This window comes from Lynx rufus, unplaced genomic scaffold, assembly GCF_022079265.1.
Source record: "Lynx rufus isolate CCGP_SWC_20201006 ecotype Redwood Valley unplaced genomic scaffold, mLynRuf1.p SCAF_10, whole genome shotgun sequence".
Lineage (NCBI taxonomy): Eukaryota > Metazoa > Chordata > Mammalia > Carnivora > Felidae > Lynx > Lynx rufus.
The window spans coordinates 3,341,137-3,355,436 of NW_025814824.1; the positions used below are offsets into that span (position 1 = coordinate 3,341,137).

The 14,300-nt window shown below is 55.3% G+C and overlaps 2 long non-coding RNA genes and 1 other non-coding gene across 4 annotated transcripts; all 3 read left to right on the forward strand.

The window, feature by feature from the left end:
• Window positions 1–2,223: 2,223 nt before the first annotated feature.
• Window positions 2,224–2,377, forward strand: LOC124505334 (small nucleolar RNA SNORA62/SNORA6 family). Its single transcript, XR_006960619.1, has one exon. It is a non-coding gene; the product is annotated as a small nucleolar RNA SNORA62/SNORA6 family (small nucleolar RNA).
• A 5,391-nt stretch (window positions 2,378–7,768) lies between these two features.
• LOC124527716 (uncharacterized) lies at window positions 7,769–8,822 on the forward strand. Its single transcript, XR_006965948.1, has 3 exons — window positions 7,769–7,875; window positions 8,418–8,681; window positions 8,783–8,822. It is a non-coding gene; the product is annotated as an uncharacterized LOC124527716 (long non-coding RNA).
• Window positions 8,823–8,857: 35 nt separating this feature from the next.
• Window positions 8,858–12,004, forward strand: LOC124527720 (uncharacterized). Of its 2 annotated transcripts, none has more exons than XR_006965951.1 (2): window positions 8,858–8,898; window positions 9,012–12,004. It is a non-coding gene; the product is annotated as an uncharacterized LOC124527720 (long non-coding RNA). The 2 variants fall into 2 exon arrangements; XR_006965953.1 differs by having other exon boundaries at window positions 8,859–8,898; window positions 9,040–12,004.
• Window positions 12,005–14,300: the final 2,296 nt, after the last annotated feature.

The window sequence follows — 14,300 nt, forward strand, 5'->3', positions numbered from 1 at the left end:
TGTAAATGTATTTTCTCCTCCTTACGATTTTCTTCCCGTTTTTCTCCAGCGTATTTTATTTTGAGAATGCAGTGTATAATACCCAGACCATGAAAAACATGCGTTCAACTGTTTCTGGTAGGAGTAAAGCGTTCGGTCGTGGGCTCTCAGTAGTTAAATTCGGGGGGAGGCAAAAGTAGGCCTGCGTCGGCCAGAGCCATCTTGACAGAGAGCAAAGCTGGACGTGTCACAGTCCCAGACTTTGAGATACGCTACAAAGCTATAATAATCTAATCCGTGTGGTACTGGCACAAAAATAAGGCCGCGAATCAATGGAACAGAACAGAGGGCCCAGAAATGAACCCACACACTTATGGGAGATTAATCTGTGACGAAGGAGGCAAGAATATCCAGTGTGGAAAAGGCTGTCTCTTCCACAAATGGTGTTGGGAAGGCTGGACAGTTACGTGCAAAGTACAAAGTAGTGGAACTGGACCACTTTCCTACACCCTCCCCCGAAATAAAGTCAAAATGCACTGAGGACCTAAATAGGAGACCCGCAACCATAAAGTTCCTCAAAGAAAAACATAGGCGAAAATCTCTTAGACATTGGCTTCAGCGTCATATCTGTGGGTGTGGCTCCCAAGGCATAGGCAACAAATGACCTATTCCGTGAGGGATTAGCATCCAAGATATATAAAGGTAGACATAACTCACAGCAAACTCACAACTCACACCAAAACAATCAGCTGAAGAATGGGCAGAGGACCTGAACAGATGCTGCACCCAGTGGGTCTGGGCCTGGTCACCAGTGGCTGGCGGGGGGGGGGGGGCGGGGGTGCAGGCCAGAAGGATCTTGGGGGCCCAGGTCCCAGAGAGAAAGCTGCCCTCCACGCGGGCTCCCCCACACTGAGGGTGGCACGACGCCTGACGCCCAGGGGGATTAGAGAGCAGGTGCACAGCCCCAGCTCAGCCCCAGGCCTGCCGAGCTGGACGAACGGCTTACGTCCGGCTCTCTGCCTGGGTGTCTGTCCACGTGGCCCAGGCTGACCGCTGGGGCTCCTGCCGCCCTGCCCTCATGCTCTGTCTTCCGGTGTCCCCTTCCCGTCGACGGCGGCTTCCCGTGGCTTCTGCTCTCACCCCTCACCCCTGCGACCCCTGAGTCCTTCGAGCTCCCCCCAGACCCCCACCGCAGGATACACCAGGACCCACCCACCCCCACCTCCCACCGCACCTGGATTCCGGCACCGCGCTCCTTTGCCCAAACTCCGGAACAGCTCCCTCTCGACAAACCTATAAAGCTGGCTCCCTGCTCCCGGTTCTCCGTCCCCGGATCTGCGTCAGGTCTGTGGCTCCCTTGGCCGATAAAAGACAGCAGAGGTGAGGCCGTGATGCTTCCGGACTCAGCCTGGGGGAGGACTGGCAGCTTCTGCTTGTTCTCGCAAGGACCAGCGGCCTGAGGAACGACCTTTCCCGGAGCCCAGCGTCCTTTCCGTGGGGGGGCTCCAGCCTCACGCCAAGGCCACAGGCGTGCCTCCCCTCGGCAGCCCGCATCACAGCGGCCGTGGGAGCGGGCCCCGTCAGACACCCACGCCGGTGGCCCCCCACGGTGCCTGGAGAACTGCCCAGCTGAGCCGGGTGACCCACTGAATCACCGGAGGGGATAATATGGCCTTTTTTCTTTTAATCCACCAAGTTTTCAGGTGTTTGTCGTGCGGCCACAACTGAGGTGAATAGCATGTGATTTGTGTCTAGATTATGGTTATTGTTTATCACCTGTTTCCCCTTGTCCCTTGCCACAGAGAGGACACAATCCCCGCAGGGCAGCGGCGTGCTCACTGATGTGTCCTGAGCCCCTGTGGGGACACCTGCAGCCTTTTTAATGGGTTTATGTATTTATGGACTGACGGGGCACACTGTTCGTTTGAACTAATAAGGTAGACTCCCTATATATAGACTCCCGATAGATGGTCGACTCCCTATAATATTGCATATTTTTTAGAAGTATGATTCAATATCAAATTTATTTTTTTCAAAATTTATATGCCGTTCTACTTATTACTGTGGGTATTATATTAAGACACTTCCTAAGCTTATGTATCCAGTATATACCTGATACTCTTCAAAGGTTATATTTATAATGAGCTACATAATGTGACCTTCTTTTTTTTGTAGGATTCTTACGTGTTCTTTTTTTTTTATTAAAAGAGTCTATATTTATCTTCCCACTGTGGAAAATAGTTCGCTGCACATTGTTAGAGCTTGGGGCTGAGGCCGCTGGCTGGCCGATGAACTCACAGGGCAGGTAGTGCGCTACAGGAGGGGCGAGACTTCTGCTAACCCCACAAGGGGCCTCAGGCCCAATGAGTGGAGTTTGACAGCAATTCTTGCTACAAGTAAGAAAAAACAGTTTGGTGTGAGTTGATTTCTTTTACTTTTACCTGTGTAAAATATACACATGTAGCATTGGAAGAAGAAGAAAGAGGAGGAGAAGAAGAAAAAGGAGAAGAAGGAGGAGGGGGGAGAAGAAGAGGGGGAGGAGGAGGAGGAGGGGGTGAGGAAAGAGAAGGCCAGAAGAAAAGGAGGAAGGGGGAGGAGGAGGAAGGGGAGGGGGAGGACGAGGGAGAGGGGGAGGGGGTGAGGAAAGAGAAGGCCAAGAAGAAAAGGAGGAAGAGAAGGAAGGAGAGGAGGAGGGGAAGAAGGAAGGGGAGGGGGAAGGGGAGGGGGAGGAGGAGGGAGAGGGGGAGGGGGTGAGGAAAGAGAAGGCCAAGAAGAAAAGGAGGAAGAGGAGGAAGGAGAGGAGGGGGAAGAGGGGGAGGAGGAGGAGGAGGGGAAGAGCGGAAGAGGAGGGAAAGGAGGAGGAGGGATGGGAAGGGGAGGAGGAGGGAGAGGGGGAGGGGGTGAGGAAAGAAGGCTAGGAAGAAAGAGAGGAAGAGGAGGAAGGAGAGGAGGAGGGGAAGAAGGAGGGGGAGGGGGAGGGGAGGGGGAGGAGGGGGAAATAGGACAAAGAACCCAAGCAGCTCGCTCAGCAGCAGTGAAGGGCAGAGCTGCAACTGGAGTATTTCCTTGAATGAGCTGTTCTGGGAACGAGCCCTTCTCTGAAGATGATTCTCGAGAAGTGTCACAAATATGCCAGCTGCTATCAAATGACAGAATCAAGTGCATTTCTTTCAAAGGATCGTGCAGATACGACACAGGCCAGAACGTAGGAGGAAGATTGTCCTTGACCACGGCTCACTTTGCCCGTTGGTTTCAGAATAAGGAAAGAGGGGCGTGTCCCCACGGCTCCCGTGGCCAGAAGCCATGGGGAAGATCTGGGAACCCCCTCTCCCCGTGGGGCTGAGAGGGGCGTTTGGCGGCTGCACCTCCCGCTGTACAGACTGCCTGGGGACGAATATCGCCGTTGAACGACAGCTTTACCTTGGGGGGATTAACGTCCAAAGCGTTGCTTCCACACCTGCGAAATGGCGGTGGCCACGGTACCTGCCCACGGGCCTCCGATGAGACTTGTCTACAGGGCGTGCTCAGCCCCGATGCTGACCCTTCATACGTATTTAGGAGCTGTTACGAATTTTATACCTGGTCATGGTTCCATTTTCCCATGCTTTCCGCAAAGGTTAGGAATGGTACTCGAAGGGAGAGGGTTTTGATAGTCTCTCTGATGAACGTTTAGATTCTCTAACTAGAAAACAAAAGCGCACGTGAACACGAACTTCTAGATTCATTTCAGACGTCCCAATCCCATGTTGACATCCATCGCCGGGTAAACTCCCGGTTCCCTCCCCAGGTACCTAAGACGTGGTTCTCAGGTATAGAATGATGGGGGCACCTGGGCTCACTTCCCTGGAAACCGAACCTGGAACAAGTGTCTCAGTGTTTCTGACGCTTACGGAGAGCCCGGCTTTTTGTTCCTCCCGTCTCTGCCCCCTGCCCTCGATTCCCTCGGGCTGTGCTTCCGTTGTTTATTTGTATTTTATTCTCGCCGGAGATGCTGCGTGTAAGCCATCCTGAATCTTTTTCTGGGGGCGGGAGGGCTCACTGGGAGCCGTGCACGTGGGGCTCACACATGCCGCTGCACGCCGCTGGTGGGCCTGTGGGGCTGCAGCTGTTAGATCTTGGAGCTTCGGTGATTCCAGAAGGTTTTTCTCCACCACCTGCTTGGATGACATCACACCGGAGTTACGGAGCAGTGTGCTTGCCTCACGGCCCACAGGGGATTTGTGATCTGTCTTCAGAGTTAGGCCCTGTTGACTCTCCTGTGGTTCCTGGGTCTCTGGTTCTACGTGTGTCCCTGGGCGAGCACATCCGGGCCAGATGCCATCATGACTCCTGTCATGGGTGTCCACCGGTCCGGCCAGGGCAGAGAGCCCCAGGGGCCACCGTGCTGGCTGGCCGGGGAGAATCCCTAGGCCCTGTCTTCCCTCCCTCCTTGCGAAGTCTTTCCTCCCAGGTTCCGGCATCACTCGGTTCAAAAATCCTTAACGGCTCCCTTTGGCCACAGAGTTAAGTGTTAATGTAATACAAACCCACTTGGCTCTTTAGAACCATGTGGGGCTCCGGCCTCATAATCACTATACTGTTCACATTCCTGGTGGGCCCGACGCCCCCTTTCTTGATCATTCCCCCCTCTGCTCCTACTCACTTATAACCTGCGAGTGTGCGGGTGGACGTTTAACACCGTCGTTTAGGACCCTGGCTTGGGGTCGTTGCTGAAGTCGTTAGTTTTTCGGAGCTGCCAGCTTCCAGAGGCTTCCAGAGCACAGTCACTTCTTGCAATGCCTTGGGGCTCCCTTTCCCTCAGGAGGGACCCTTCCAGAACCAGCCCCAAGGTTTCGAGGATGCTTCTGTGTCAACGGCAGGCCTCTGTCCCCACCTTGTCCACATCCGTCACGAGTCTCCACGCTCCTCGTGCAGAAGGAACTGTTTAAACAATGCTCAGATTTACTTGTGTGGACATTTTTCTCATCTATCGATATCAACCCAGGCACAGATGGGACCGGATTTCTTGCCTAAACAAGTTCGTCACATAGGAACCAACCTTTCCTTGGAGATGAGATGTTGGAATTGACTTGGCCTCTTCCAGACGCCGCCAGATGGGAAACGGATTTGGAAGGTGTCCCATGGAGGGACAGCCCTTGGCTTCTCCCCTGGGGACTGGTGTGTGATCCGGGAGGGTTGGAAAGGGTGGGCTGGTGAACACAGTGGTGTGGAGTCGAGCACCAGAGCTGGAGCGCCGAGGAGACCGTCGGGTTGGGCGTGAGCGGCTGTCACAGGCACAGCTGTGCTCAGTCCGAGGGTCAGCAGAGAAAGAACGGCGACAGCTCCCGCCAGGTGGGCACCCATGACCCCACCTCCCTGAAGCTCACCTCCCTCCGTGAGCAAAGCAGGTGCCGTGTGTCGCTTCACAAAACACATTTGAAGAGAGCTGCTGCTCAAATTTCCCCCCTACCTTTTATTATACACATTTTCAAATATGCCAAAAGTTGAAATAGTTCCACAGCACACACCCATCTCCCCGCACCCAAACCAACATTCGGCCCTACGGTGGTGGCTCTGTCACAAGCCTGCCCTGCCCTCTGTCCACAGTTTGACACAGACATGAGTTAGTCTGTTTTCAATCATGGTATTTGATTCATTTTAAAATTTCAAAAGTAATTTAAAAAGGGCATGGGATCTTATCATTATCAAAAGGGCACACATTGAAACAAAATGAAGCTGAAGGCTGAGAGGGGCCATCCTCACAGAAGACAGGGTGACCGAAGAAACACCACGGAGGTGGCCACTCTGAGCTACACAAGTCTGCAGGTCAGCAGGTCAGCAGAGCCTTGGGCCATGTGCTGGGGGGTTGTGGTGGACCAGACAGGGGAGAAAAGGCATGAGGCCCAGAGACAGAAATGCAAGCTGGAAACCAGGCTGATGGTCCCCCGGGGGTTTCTCCCTGAAGGGAGTGGACAGACAATGCAAGGCTGGCTTGGGGAGGCATGAGAAAGAGAGCCTTGTACCACACGAGGGGCCAAGGTAAGCAAAGGACTAGGAGGAGCCCAGGTGCTCTGGACTGGCCATCCAGTCCCTGTCAACCCCCACAGTCCACGAGCCAGCTCCCGGTGACACACGTGGGCCCTGCGCATGGGGGGAGTGGATGCTTTACTGTGTGGTGATGAGCTGGGTCTGGGGTGACAGCATGACCCGTTAGTGGCATAGGGCACATTCATTCATCGACCCATCCATCCATCCATCCACCCACCCATCCACTTGCCCGTCCATCCATCCATCCATCTATCCATCCATCCATCCGCCATCCACCCACCCACCCATCTGTTTGTCCATCCATCCATCCACCCATCCGTCCACCCATCCACCTGTCCATCCACCCACCCATCCACCTGTCCATCCATCCATCCACTTGTCCATCCATCCACATATCCATCCATCCATCCCCCATCCACCCACCCATCCACCACCCACCCATCCATCCACCCATCCACTTGTCCATCCATCCGTCCATCTGTCCACCTGTCCATCCGTCCATCCACCCACCCATCCATCCATCCATCCACCCATCCACTTGTCCATCCATCCATCCATCCGTCTACCTGTCCATCCACCATCCACCCACCCACCCACCCACCCAACCATCCATCCACCCACCCATCCATCCATCCATCCATCCATCTGTCCGTCCATCCATCACAGAGACCTTGTCACAAGGGAAAGTTCTGATAAATGACTATATACTGTGAGATTATGTTATCAACTCATGGCCTTAGATACTCTTACTTTTCTTCTTTACTTTGTTTTGAGGTCTTAAGATGAAACATCCTGTAGGTGTCTTTCCCAGAAGCGAGCAGGGGAAGAAGAGGTGAGCTCTCATCCCGTGCAAAAGCCAGGGATGGGGAAGAAGACTGGGGTCACCCTGAATGTGGTTGGGGGAGTTTTGTGTGTCCCCATCTCATGTTGCCAAAAAGCACGCCAAGCTGGCAGACGTCATTCCTTGTATCTAATTGTGACTAAATCAACATTTGTTCCCTAAACAAACGATGCTTCCAGAATACATAAAGTTGCTTTGTGTGTGGCCATTATTAAAGTACCATGAAAACTTGCCTTTGTTGTCTTGGATGTGCAAAGCCAATATAGCTTATTTTTTTAGTAACCTATTGGGAGGTCCTTATGGGATCCTACCTCAGTGGGTAAAGGGGAGATGGGTTCTTTTTAAAGTTTATTTATTTATTTTGAGAGGGAGACTAGGGGAGGGGCAGAGAGAGGAGAGAGAGAATCCCAAGGAAGAGAAAGAAAAGTCGGCATGGAGCCTGACGCGGGGCTCGATCCCACATCCTAGGATCGTGACCTGAGCCGAAATCAAGGGTTGGACACTTAACCGACAGAGCCTCCGAGGTGCCCCGGGGAGATGGGTGTTAATCATCGTGCTCAGGTTGCCCAGAAGAAAACTCAGAAGCAAGGAGGGGAGAGCAGGTAGTTTATTTGAGAAGTGATCCAGGAAGGTGGGAAAGGCAGGCGCCAGGGGACCGTGTGCTGCCAACGCCTTAAACTTCGTGGGTCCTAGAGCTCAGCCCCTTGGGGGAGCTCTGCTCCAGCTACCCCTCCTGGCCTTGGAGGGGGCTGGGGCGTAAATCCGAGGACATGCCCGCCCCGCTGAGCGCCGCGGACGCTTCCTGCCCCCTCCACGTGTGCTCACAGTGAGCCCCGCCCCCGCACCGCAGGAGGGGACGCGAGCAGGATGTGCTGACAAAGCCTACCGCACTGGCACATTACGATGCAAGTTCACAATGTCAGCATCCCGTTAGATAAGCTAGGCCGTGTTGACGAAGGTCTTTTTGAGAAAGTGCTTCTGGATTTCTGCTCTTTTCCCTGCTTCTCTCCGATACGACAGCGAGGCAGGTACATTTTTGAGGGCTCCTGCTAAAGGAGACAGGGCATTGGATCTGGTGCCCTTGAAGTCCCGCCTGGTTTCTCCTTCTCATGTGGCTTGTCTGTGGACGCTGGTCCCGTCTGGCTTCCTGGGGGTGTGTCCACACCTCCCGCTGCTGTCCTCGGTTCCAGCCTTTTGTGCTGCCCCCTCCCCCTCTCCCCAGGCCCTGACATCCCAGAACATCGCTGGCTGGTCTCTGGGGTCCACTGTGCTTGACTGCATCCCTTCTCCAGGACACACGGGAACCTCTGGGCACCTTGGGGACACACAGGGACACTGCATCAGGCTGGTTCATCTCTGCATCATCATTCACCAAAGCGACTCTGTTTCACTGCTTCACTGGTGCACAGCGCTGGGGTTCTAAGTGGGGGACGTGTCCTGCGTCCACGCTTTCTCTTTCCACCACCTAGCCTGCCTCCTCGTGTCCCTGAGGGCCTGGGGAGAATGATGGGACTCATTTGCCTCTCTGCCCACGTCCTCCCTCTCTTTCTCTCTCTCTCTGTCTTTACAGGAACCTGGAACGATGGAGGTTGCTTTATATCCTGTTCTCTCCAGCCCTGGCTAATGCTAAACCCGAAGGGTGCGTTGCCAAGGTCAGACTCTCAACGGAAACTTAAAAGAAAAAAAAAGAGCATCCTTGGCTTACAAAACGAGTGCTTTGCTGCAAATCCTTTTCTGGATGCCGAGCGTAAGATTGAACCGTTCTTCCTATTTGTCTAGTGGCAGACCTGACTATCCTTGAAGCAAATGAATGCCTCCACCAGAGAAAGGACCTGTCAGTACAAACCGATGAGGGCAAGACACCGACATCAATATATTTCAGCAGCACTATTCCCGTTTCATTTCGCACCTAATTTTTATTTTTTTATTTTTTAGTGTTTGTTGTTGAGAGGGGGCGAGGGGCAGAGAGAGAGGGAGACACAGACTCCGAAGCAGGCTCCAGGCTCCGAGCTGTCAGCACAGAGCCCGATGCGGGGTCGAACCCACAAACGGTGAGATCATGACCTGAGTTGTTTTTTTTTTTTTTTTTTTTTTGTAAGTGCAAGACCATGGTCAGAAAATAAATTCCATCAACCTGGCTGATTCTGTCTTCCATTTTCTCCAGGTGTCACTTGCCCTTTCTATATTTTCAGTTTGGAAAGTCGATGGCAGTCAGAACGCTGGTCTCCTCGAGGAAGAGAAAACCGAGTCGAGCTGGTCTGTCCCAGCTCCAGGAACGCAGCTGCGGCCCCTCCACGGAACCACAGGACGCGCTTCTCTCTGTCTCTGTCTTGGCCGTCAGCGGCCTCCCTCGGGGCCGGCGTGGCTCTGGTCCTTCCAGGCACCACATCCAGACAGGGCAACTTCCAGAGGGAGAGGGGGACGTTGTTCCGCGGCACCTCCCCCTCAAGCGTGAGGGGTGTGCCGCGGACCCTGGGGTGTGCACCCGGGCACTTCTTTTCAGGAGGGGAACCTCACTTTCCAGCTGCCCGGAGTGTTGACCGGTGAGGTCTCACCGCCCAGGCCCTCCCCAGGGATCGCACTTGTCCGAGGGGGGCCCGTTTCTCGACAGCCTGCCCCTCCCTGGGTCCGAGCCCTGGGACGTCCCCTCCGCAGTGACTGGCCCAGGGGATAGACTGGCATCTGTGCTTCCCACCCCGCCTGGTCTTGTTTTCCTCTCTCCTCCGCGGGTTGCGTACTTGGGAGCGCTCCCCGATAAACCTCTTGCGCACAAAACTCGGTTTCGGAATCTCCCTCCCACGGAACTCACTCGGAAAGAATTCGCACGAGGAGCCGTCCTGAGAAGCTGATTCACAACACCGTTCGGGGCAGAGACCCCCTGGCCCCCAGCTGGCCATGAGGACCCACCCGTGGGACTGGCCCTTGCGGGTCTGTGGCAGTGCAGTTGGGAGAAGCGTTACCAGTGACACAGTAGAACAGAGGAACCAGGGGAGAGAGTGCAGGGCAGCTTGCCTCTCCCGTCCTCCTGGCCGCCAGACCAGTGACGGGGGTCAGGCACAGGTCACGCATGAGCCTGATGGAATCAGCCGCCACCAACCAAGGCTGACACGGCTTCTGTCGCCGCAGAAACCTGCCTGATGCTTGCACACGGCGTATCCCTCGGACGAACCTGCCGCTTGGTGGCGAGTTCATTACGTTGGATCCCTTCCACCCTCGAAGGGGACAAACTCATCTTGACTGAAATGGACTTCTATTCTAGTTAAAGGTTTGACTTCCTCGTCTGTGAAGCCTCAGCTTCGGATGCCTTACCGAAAAGTCTCAGACCGAGGGGCCCTCTTGACAACAGGCGAGGTGCCTTGGCGGTGGGCACACAAGCGTGGCAAGGCTTGGCACTCGCCGCATCACCGGGAGCAGATGGCCCGATGGAACCGTCACCAAGGCTCGGGAAGGCCCAGCAGGGGTACCAGCTCGGACATGACGCCCTGCAGGGATGGGGCGCCACCCTCCAGGACGCATAATCGGTGCGCGGCGCTGGGTCCCCGGCGGTTGGAGCACGTGTCTGGGAACCAAGGGGGATAGCAAGCACGCACCTGTTCGCCATGAGTCCCGTGGCCCACCTGGGGAGTAGTCTGGGTTTCTGTTCCCAGCACCTTCAGGTTGTGTGGTTCTGGGCATCGTATTCCCAGAGGAGAGGTGTCCACCCGGGGTCATAGCACCCCGGCAGGGTCGCTGGCCCTGACCATCAGGAGGTAGGCTGCTTCACGTGTGGAGGCGGGCAGAAACCAGGTATGTACCCGGGGCATCCCCTGGGGCGCCACTGGGTGCTGCCTCACCTAACTTTGATGGCAGGTAGACAGACGTGGCACCCGTGGCCCCAGCAGGTCTTGGCGGGAGAAGCTCAAACCCTCAGGGAAGCGGGTCTGGGTCACTGCACGGCGCCTGGCCCTCGGACTGGCAGAGGTGGTAGCCGGGAGCGGGGGCGGGGGGTCTCGGATGGCTCGTGGAGGAGGGAGATTTAAGTATCGGTTGTGGCTGGGAGGCAAGTCGCAGTGTCTGGACTACGGCACCTCCCGCCGATTTTCTTGGGGCATTTTCCCCAGGAGGGAGATAAGCCGGAGAACACGGGAGTCCCGGCTCCCGGGTGGGTGGGTTACTACATGAGCTAGTGATCTGAGCCGTGCCGGGCACAGTGTCGTAGACGGTCGTGGGCGTCCCGACGACCCCGTGTGACCGAGGCTCTCCTTCTGTGCTGCCTGTGGCTCACCGCCCAGAAAGGGGTCACGAAGCCGGTGGCGCCCGCTCCCCGGGGACAGCCCACAGCAGTGACCGGGTGGCCTCCGAGGGCTCACCTCAGTCACACAGCGCCCCTGGGGTTGCCTGAGGTCTGTGTGAGGATTGCACCCCGGCCGAACTCCCCGGGGCCAGTTCTGACTCCCTCACTTTCTCGTAGTTGCTGTTCCCAAGAACGCTCCTCGATAAATCACCTACACACGAGCCTCCCTCCCTGAGTTCTTTTCCAGGGAACCCGCCGAAGCCATAACTCGTGCCCGGAAATGTCCCCAAGGCAGCACCTCTCCAGCCTGACTGGATAGAATTGAGTGTTGCGCCTGTGCAACTGATCATTTGGGGGTGGGAGGGATGTCGGGGACAACCAAATGGCCACTCTCCGTGGGATGTGGGGAGTTGGTGACCAGCACGTAGACCTCCCAGAGATGCCCCCAGAGCTGCGTCTGCACAGAGATGGGCAGGATGGGGTGCTTGTGGCACGGAGCCTGCGGGCTGGCACCTGCTTCCCGGAGGAACAGAGCAGCAGCTGCTGTGGTCAGCGTGTGACACAAGGCTCTCTGGCCTGGCCCCATTTCGGAAGCCCCAAAACACGTGCGGGGGGATGTTGGCATTTCTAAGGGCTATCGTCACCCTCTGTAAAAATTAACCTCAAATCTTCGGTGCTTTCTTTTGTGAAGGACTTCCATTACATTTAATTCGAAAAGTCCCAGGCAAACCCCGGGCTCGGGGCTCCTTCTGAATGAGAACTTGACTCTCGCGTTGGGATTCTAAGGGCACGGAGCGGGCAGTACTGCGTGTACCCTGGGACTCGAGTTCGAAGGATGTAATAACAGTTGTAGGAAAATAAAGCAAGGGATCTGCGGCCAAGTACATTCGGAAATGGCGTGGTTGACAAGGGAGAGAGGTCTCTCTTTTCCACGGGCTCTCGTCGCTACCTGTCCCACACAGCCCTGGGTGGGGGGGGGGGACTGCCGGTGACCTCAGGGCACCTCTGGTGGCCACGGCGGTGTTCTCTTTTTGCAAGTTTGCAAGTGCTTATCAGCAACTGACGGCACGCAGCCTGGTGCGGGCTGCGCGGGCCATTCTCCCCGTGGTGCACAACACAATTGAGTTTTGTACCCCCGGTGTGAGCAGGAGAACCCCGGAGTAACAGAAACCCCCACCGGGTACTTCCTGCCAGACGGTGGGTTTGCAGCTCTCCTGACTGCCTTCCCTTTCCCAGCCTGGGATCCGAATCAAAGGATCCTTCGTTCAATTCCATGCCCACCGGTGTTCTCTCTCAGAGCCAAGGAGAACTGTGGCTGAGTCACAGCCGGCATGAGAAACTCCTGCTGACTCAGTTCAAGTAACCTCCGTGAACGGGGCTCTCACTTCTCGCCAGGACACGCTGCCCAGAATGCCTGCCAGAGCCTCTATTTTAGGTTTGTCTTGTTTTTGTCTCTTGGCAGTGTATTCAATCAGGATATTCGTAGGAATGGCGAGTGCTTAAGAAAATCAACAACGGGTGTCTTGAAAAATTCTTAAAGATCCAGTAGTTTAACTCGACACGCAGACCCCCACCGATGAGAAGCGCGTTCTCAACCGTGCGTATTATTATAACTGGATGCAATGAAAACGGAGTTATATTAGGTACGGTTTTCTGGAGGCTCTGAGTCTTTTGATTCCCTTCTGGCATTTTCGGTCCCTTCTTGCACCTCTGTGAACTGTTGCAAGTTTCAACGACTTCGGGCAAGGGCGTGGGGTACAGGAGCATCAGAGCCGCCGTCCCGCAGTGGCGTTTGAGGATGGCCATCGGGAGGGACGGCAGAACAGGCCGTCGTGGGCGGCGTGTGCAAAGGGAGGCCCGGGAAACGGAGCTACCTTGGAGGAAGACACAAATGCAGTTTGCTAACAAGGCTCCTCCTCGCACCCCTAAGCAGGTCACGGAAATAGCCCCCAAGTGCAAACAAGGCTACAAGGTTGGTTCTAGATGTCTCGTGACCTGAGAACGCCCCGTGTTGCCCAATGCGCTACCCGTCCTCTCGGATCTGGTCCCAGGATGTTATTTCGAGCAAGGTCTTGTAACTGCTGGCTTGGAGGGGGGGGCTCCAGCGTGTCCCCGGTGCCCCCAGTTTTGCACCTGCCGGGGAGTGCCGATCAAAGCCCGTCTCCAAGGCACACGGGGAGGGAAACCGAAGGAGCTGCTTCCTTCCTCTTGCTCATGCACAGTGGCTGGCGCACAGCGGGAGTCACATGGTGAGGTGTCAGCGTGCTGAGGCCCAGCAGAACTGGTACTGACAAGCAAACAAGAGCCACACGCAGGGAAAGCACAGAATGTCTCTGGGCATCCTCTCCCACAAAAATACAGTCCTGCTGGAAGTGGTCACGAAGCTAAGGTGAATGTTTTCGAGGAGACAGACACCAAGACCTTCCCAGTGTCAGTGAACGAGCTGGGGACACGGGGCCTGGATGACCAGGTACTGAGTGCCCCAGGGCTCGGTGCTGGAAAGCATGAGCAGACAATCCCTGCAATTCCCACCCCCCACCCCCAAGAGGTCACCTACAGGAAGAGGGAGACTGGAGTCGTGACCACAAACCACACTCTAACCTGGATCTACAGAAGGCCGTGAGTTCATCTGAAGATTACTTCCCCATATGTTTTTTTCCTACTACTTTTTGCAAGTGTAAAAGATAGTTCCAGAATAAAAAAAAAAATCCAGTGGACAGTCTACAGAATCCCACGGTATCCTAAAATTTTACCAAACAACAGATATATGCCTACTTGGCCTTGAGCCAAGTAAATTGTGCATGCGAGGTCACCTTCCAGACGAAGGTGTCCATCATTAGGTAGTGTCAGAGCGGTGCCCCTGGCCCGTGCCTACGTGTGTGGACGGAATGTTTGCACGCCCCCATCCATACGTGAAAGCCCAACCCCCAAGTTAAATGCAGCCACAAGGGTGGGGTCTTGACCCAATAGGATTAGTGTCCTTACACAAAGAGAAACCAGAGAACTCTCTCTCTCTGTCTCCATGCTCACAAGAGAGGTCATGTGGGCACATCGCGGCAGCCACCTATGAGCCCAGGGAATGAAACGTACCTTCCAGCCTCCGGAACCATAAGAAACCAGTCTCTGCCGTGGAAGCTGCCCAGTCTTACCGCCCGGTGGTATTTTGTCATGTGGCCGGGA